This window comes from Apodemus sylvaticus, chromosome 19 (assembly GCF_947179515.1).
Source record: "Apodemus sylvaticus chromosome 19, mApoSyl1.1, whole genome shotgun sequence".
NCBI lineage: Eukaryota > Metazoa > Chordata > Mammalia > Rodentia > Muridae > Apodemus > Apodemus sylvaticus.
This window is the reverse complement of record NC_067490.1, coordinates 45343032-45349613: the sequence shown is the minus strand read 5'-3', so window position 1 is coordinate 45349613 and position 6582 is coordinate 45343032.

Sequence of the window (6582 nt, the reverse complement as noted above, 5' to 3'; positions counted from 1 at the left end):
TCACAACCATCTGTAACTCTACTTCCAAGGAATCTGATGCCCTCTTCTGGTGCCTATGAACACTACATGCATGCTGTGCACAGACCATCACAGGCCAAAACACGCATACACATACATAAAACAATAATCCTGGAAGACAGGGAGGGGCTGGAGAGATGGCTCAGCTGTTAAAAGCATTGACTCCTCTTTCAGAGGTCCTGAGTTCAAATCCCAGCAACCACATGGAGGTTCACAATCATCGGTAATGAGATCTGAAGACCTCTTCTGAAGTCTGAAGACAGCTACAATGTACTTACATATAATAAATAAATAAATAAATCTTTAAGAAAAAAAAGAAAACAAGGAAAAGATGAGTGGATTTCAAAGAAGTTGAGATACAAATACCAAATATAGAAAAAGATGTTCCGAATCATGAGCCAGCAGGGAACTACAGCCACCAGGAAGCATCACTACAAATCCAACAGACTGGGGGGGGGGGGAAGGTGACAACACTGAAAACTGCCACCCACCCAGCAACTGTCTCCTGAATGTTTATGTCAAAGAAATTATATCTGCACATAGAAACCCGCACACTGAGATTCACAGAAGCTACATACGTGGTAGGCCCAACAAACAGTCAAAGTGGTTTTTACAAAGGGAATAGTTAAAGCGCAGTACGTCCACATTATAGTTACCCACTGATTGAGAAAAATGGGCTTATAGAAAAAGCACCACCCCTGTTCTACACTGAGAGTTCACTTGTGTGACATTCTTGAAATGTTAAGATTACAGGAATAGAGTTTGGTTTATAGTTGTTGGGACAGGATGGGCTTAGCATGAGGAAAGTACAAAGGAACAGGTGGGCTGAGATCTTAGAGCACTGACTGCTCTTCCGAAGGTCCTGAGTTCAATTCCCAGCAACCACATGGTGACTCACAATCATCTATACTGGAATCTATATAGAATTTGTAGTGATTTGAATAAGATGCCCGCCCACATCCCCACCCATGGGTTCAAGTGTTCGAATATGTGGTCCCCAGTTGATAGCACTGTTGGGGGAGGCTTCAGGGGTGTGGCCTTGCTAAAGGAGGTACATCACTGGGGGCGGGCTTTGAGAGTTTAGAAGATTTCTGCCATTCTCAGTTCTTACTCTCAGCTTCCTGCTTGCGGCTTATGAGGTGAGATCTCGGTTTGCTGCTGCAGTCACCGTGCTTGCTTCTGACATGCTTCCCTACCACAATGGTGTGAGACTCTTAAAAAAAAAAATAACATGGGCTGGAGAGGTGGATCAGAGCAGTGACTCCTCTTCCAGAGGTCCTGAGTTCAACTCCCAGCAACCACATGGTGGCTCACAACCATGAGATCTGATGCCCTTTTCTGGTGTGTCTGAAGACAGCAACAGTGTACTCATATACATAAAATCAATAAGTATTTAAAAAAATAACATTTTGCTTTGTTGATACCACAGATATTTATTAATTTATTTAACATAATCTGAGTGCTGTATCTGCATGTACACCTGCATACCAGAAGAGGGCACCAGATCCCAGTTCAGTATGGTAGCTGATCCGGTGTCAGGTGTCAGCATCGCAGTGGTGATGTGCTGCTACCTTTCACAAGATGCCCCTAGGGGGAACTGGGAAAGCTCAGAAGACCTCTCTCCATAGGTATTATTCTTATTATTGCATGCTAATGAACACATTTCAAAAGTTTAATTTTATCTGGGCAGCGGTGGCACATCTTTAATCCCAGCACTCTCAAGATAAAGGCAGGTGAATCTGAGTTGGAGGCCAGCCTAGTCTGTCGAGTCAGTTCCAGAACAGTCAGGGCTAGACAGAGAAACCCTGTCTCAAAAAACAAACAAACAAAAGTTTAATTAAAAAATAAATTTAAAACAAATGTTTTCTAAAAGTTATATTTGAAACAAAAATGGTTCAAGAAGGTTTTAGGCCAGGCATAGTGGCTCTTTTTACCTTTAATCCCAACACAGGAAGAGGCAGAGGCAGAGGCAGGGAGGCAGAGGCAGGGAGGCAGAGGCAGAGAGGCAGAGGCAGAGAGGCAGAGGCAGAGAGGCAGAGGCAGGAGGGTCTCTGTAAGGCCAAGGCTAGCCTGGTCTATGTAGTGATTTCCACTCCAGCCAGGGCTAGATAGGACAATCCTGTCTCAAAATGTCAGGGTCAGGTGAACAGGGAAGGGAAACAGTTTTGTAGGTGTGTGGGCATCAATCCAGGGGAAGGAATTTTTGGTTCCACCACAGACAGAAGAGGGGAGACTGAGTGTGGAAATGGTAATTTGTTTTGAAACAAGATCTGCCCTTAGACAAGCTAGCTGGGGGCTCTTCGATCTCTTGTCCTAGTCTCTCCAGTGCTGTCAGGACTACAGGATACAGGACTACTATGCCTACATAGTACCCCGGGTTTGGGATAATAGTAATCGTGTTGGGAAATTATTGAAGCTCTGGGTTCAAGCCCCAGCATCATAGGACCGAGCACTCTGGAGGTGGAGGCAGAGGATCAAGTTCAAGGTCCTCCTTCACTGCGTAGCTAGGTCACTACCACCACCACTACCGCTATCACCACCACCACCACCGCCATCACCACCACCACCACCACTGCCACACCACCATAATCACTGTGAATTCCAAAGTGGATATTTCTGAGTGTGTTGGTTCATACCTGAAACCCCAGCACTCAAGGGAACGAATCCAGAGGATTGCTGAGAGTTCAAGGCCAGCTTAGGCTACATGATAAAACCCTGTCAATACAAATATACACATGCATACATACATATACACACATCATGCATACAAATACATAAACATACATACATACATAACACACACACACACACACACACACACACACACACATGAATACTGATATATTTCTGTAGAGTGGTGGGCAGTGACTCCCAGAAGACTCACAGGACGCCACAGGAGCTCTCTTTTTCTCTTCCCTGCCTTTATTTCCTTGTCTTTAGAACAATATTGTCCTCCCAGCCACAAGGTGGCAGGAGAAGATCAGAAATTCAAGCACAGACTCTGCCCCTGAGGAAACCTATCAACAGCTTGGCGCCTTTTCTCTTTCTTTCTTTCTTTCTTTCTTTCTTTCTTTCTTTCTTTCTTTCTTTCTTTCTTTCTTTCTTTCTTTCTTTCTTTCTTTCTTTCTTCCTTCCTTCCTTCCTTCCTTCCTTCCTTCCTTTCTTCCTTTCTTCCTTTCTTCCTTCCTTCTGTCCTTTCTTCCTTCCTTCCGTCCTCTCTTCCTTCATTTCCTTCCCCTTTCTCTCTCCCTCCCTCCCTCCCTCCCTCCCTCCCTCCCTCCCTCCCTCCCTCCCTCCCTCTTCTCCAGCTTTGTTGGTGAAACCATCAGAGGTGCAGGCTAAAGCAAGTGGACGCTGCGCGCTGTGGTCTTGAAAGCTGCCAATAAGAAATGGGCGCTGTGGTTCTGTGTTCCTCTCCCACACTGCTTACAAAGTAGGGGCCCCCTCGTGGTCAGCCGCACCGTGATAAAGCCAGTGAGACTGAGCCCAGCAGACAGAAATGTTTCTAGAAAAGGGATGTCATGTGTCACGCTGTCAGTCCCCACCCTCTGCCACACATGCAGGTGTCCTGGATTCTTACTAGCAATATGCCTTGGGATGTGTGCCAAGCATGTTTGGAATCCCAGTGTCATTCCTAGGACAGTAATCCAGTGTCCCCAGCTGGGTTACAAACATTCAGACAAAGCCAACCCTTGGCAGGTGTCAGTCAATTAAAATACCTATTTCCCTTTGAGGGACGTTGGAACCCAGGAAGTATGGCTGAGATCTGAGTGATTGCCACTGAGCCTGGCCCTTTCGGCCTCTCCCTGTCATCTGGAAACAAGGCAGGATTGACCTGGAGGGCCTCCTTGGGTTAGTGGATGGAAGAAACACTCGTTTATCTGAGGGAACCTTCTCAGTATATAAGAAAATGATGGCTTCTTTGTTCTGGTCCTGAGTATGTCTGAGTGTGACCATCAAGGCAGGCTAAGGGTCCTGTTTTAGAGGTGACTCATCAGACTAGAAGTTGCCGAGAGTCTCTGCCTCTGGCCAGTCAGCCAACTAGCTGTGTGTGGGGGGAGGGGGGTCATCCGCCCCAATGCACTTGTGGTTTCTTGGTGTCTTGAGCTATGCCCTGTAACTGTATGTTTGGGGAGTTCTTGAACCTTCCTCAGAGGTCTTTCTGTTCCCGTCTGTCCCCCACCCCCTAGTGCTTCCTGGGTAGTGGCCACAAGATAGAAAACCAAAGGAGTAAGGCTTACCGGGACAGACACTAGAGAGAAGGAGGTCGAGTGCTCAGTTGTTCTGGGGGTTACACTGCTCCAGGAACAGCCGTGGTGTTCTCTCAGGTGGAGCACAAAATCCTGGATAGCAATCTGGGCTGTGTCTGTGAGAGAGGCTTCTGGAATGGTCATCTTGGGCAAGCCTGGTGGTCCACAAGAAAACGAGAGTGAGACATGCGGCTGGGATAATGCTTTGGACCGAGCACGTGCTGAAGGCTGCGATCAAATGCAGACACCAGCTGCTGCCTGGCAGCGCAGCCCGGGGTCCCTGCTGTGTGGTTGAATGCACACAGAGGTAACAGTTAGGTTGGCCATTTTGCAAAGATCCAGGGGGGCAGTGGCACTTGGCAGCAGCAAGGGTAGGGAGCACACAGCGAAGGGTTAATGATGGGCCCCAGTGACACCGGAGAGAGACGGTTGTCAAGCAGCATCTCCAGGATGCTTCCGATGAGGATCGCGGTGGGCGGCCTGCGGCCCTGAAGTGTAAGGATGATAGATGCAGTATCAGGGCAGACCAGCCCACCCTAGGCACCTGCAGAGTTCACACAGGCAAAACAGCCAGGCAAATACTGGGGAGGCCTCCAGCGGCCGACCCCATTCCACCTCCCAACATGGTTCTGAAGTCTGGTGCTCTCAGGAAAAAAAAAAAGAGCCCAACCGCGAGACTCCTTCATCCCTGGGGTGAGTAGCTACTCAATCTTTAAAAAGTTAGGCAGGATTGGTATGGAGAGATGGAACTGGTTACAAAACCCAGAGCACAGCTTGGGGACTTCATAAAGCACATCTGCTTCAAAAGGTGTGGTGGGACACGCCTCTAACGTGCCGAGCTGAAGCAGGAGAGATCAAGTCGAAGCTAGCCTGGGCTATATAGTCTCCAAAAAAAATCAAAATACATAAATAAAGAGCAAGAAAGGCTCTCTTCCTCCCTGGCTCACTCTTTTTGGTGGCAGTGGGTGCGTTTCAGTTGGGGGAAGCAAGAGGAGACTGGTACCTGTATCTCTAAGGTGGAATTCCTTGCCAGCGGGAGGTGTTGGCAGTTTTTCTTTAGCTTTGTTTTTAATGGAAGGGGGACAAGGGAAGTAAGAACACAGAGACTGGACAGTCAGACAGAAAAAGTGTCTTGTGCGAAACATTTCCAGGTCATTTTACATATGAGGGCCCGTTTTAGTGTCGGGTTTCTTTTTCTTTTAATATTTATTTATTTATTTATTTGTTTGTTTATTTATGTGAGTACACTGTCACTGTCTTCAGACACACCAGAAGAGGGCATCAGATCCCATTACAGATGGTTGTGAGCCACCATGTGGTTGCTGGGAATTGAACTCAGGACCTCTGGAAGAGAAGCCTGTGCCCTTAACCATTGAGCCATCTCTCCAGCCCCGCCGTTTTTTCTTTATATCCACCGAGAAAAGGAAACGATCCACAATCATATATGTGGATCATATATGTGCATTATAATCCACAATTATAAATGTGACGGTGCCTAAATGCCTTCACGGGAGAGCGAGATGTTTTCCGGCTCAGGCGATGACAGAGGACAGCAGCAGCGCTTTGTGATGGCTCTAAACTCTGAGGGAGAGAGCGAACATAGCCGGATCCGTCAGAAGTCTGCATCCAGTCTTTAACTACGGGTCTCCTCCTCCTCTTCCCCCTCCCTCTCACAGCCTCCCACGCTGCCAGCCATAGCAGCACAGGAGGCAATTGTGATCCTTAGGGTAAGGTCGTGCTGTCTTGGCCTTGAAACTTCCCCTCCCCATAGTTGCCTATGGAAGCTCAGTAACTGGGGTGGGGGTGGGGATAGTGGGAGGGAGGGGCAAGACTACAGCACCATAATGAACCATGCCGCGGGGCAGACCGGCAGCTGCTTTGAGTCGCCAGACTGAGCAAAACTGAAAGATGAGTCCATCCCCTATCTTCGCACTTAAATCCTTTCTAATTTGACTTCATTTGTTTACTCCTTTATTTATTTTTATGTGTACGGGTGCCTTGCCTGCAAGTATGTCTGTATAGCACATGCATGCAGTGCTTGGGGAAGCCAGAAGAGGGCGATAGATCCCTTGGACTGTACCGTTCCACCCCTGAAGCCCCTAAACACAGGGGGAAGCTCACCTGTAGTCAGACCTACCCTAGGTCTTGCCAGCCTAGCATCAGGAGGCTGTGAGCAGCTCAGAGCCCCAGCCGCCTTCAGAACCCTAGCCCCACGCACCTGAGAAATCCGAGCCTGCAGGCAGAGCAGCCAAAGGGAGGAATCTGTATTGGTTACCCTGTGGAGCTATAACTGTAATACCTGGCCAAAAGAAGT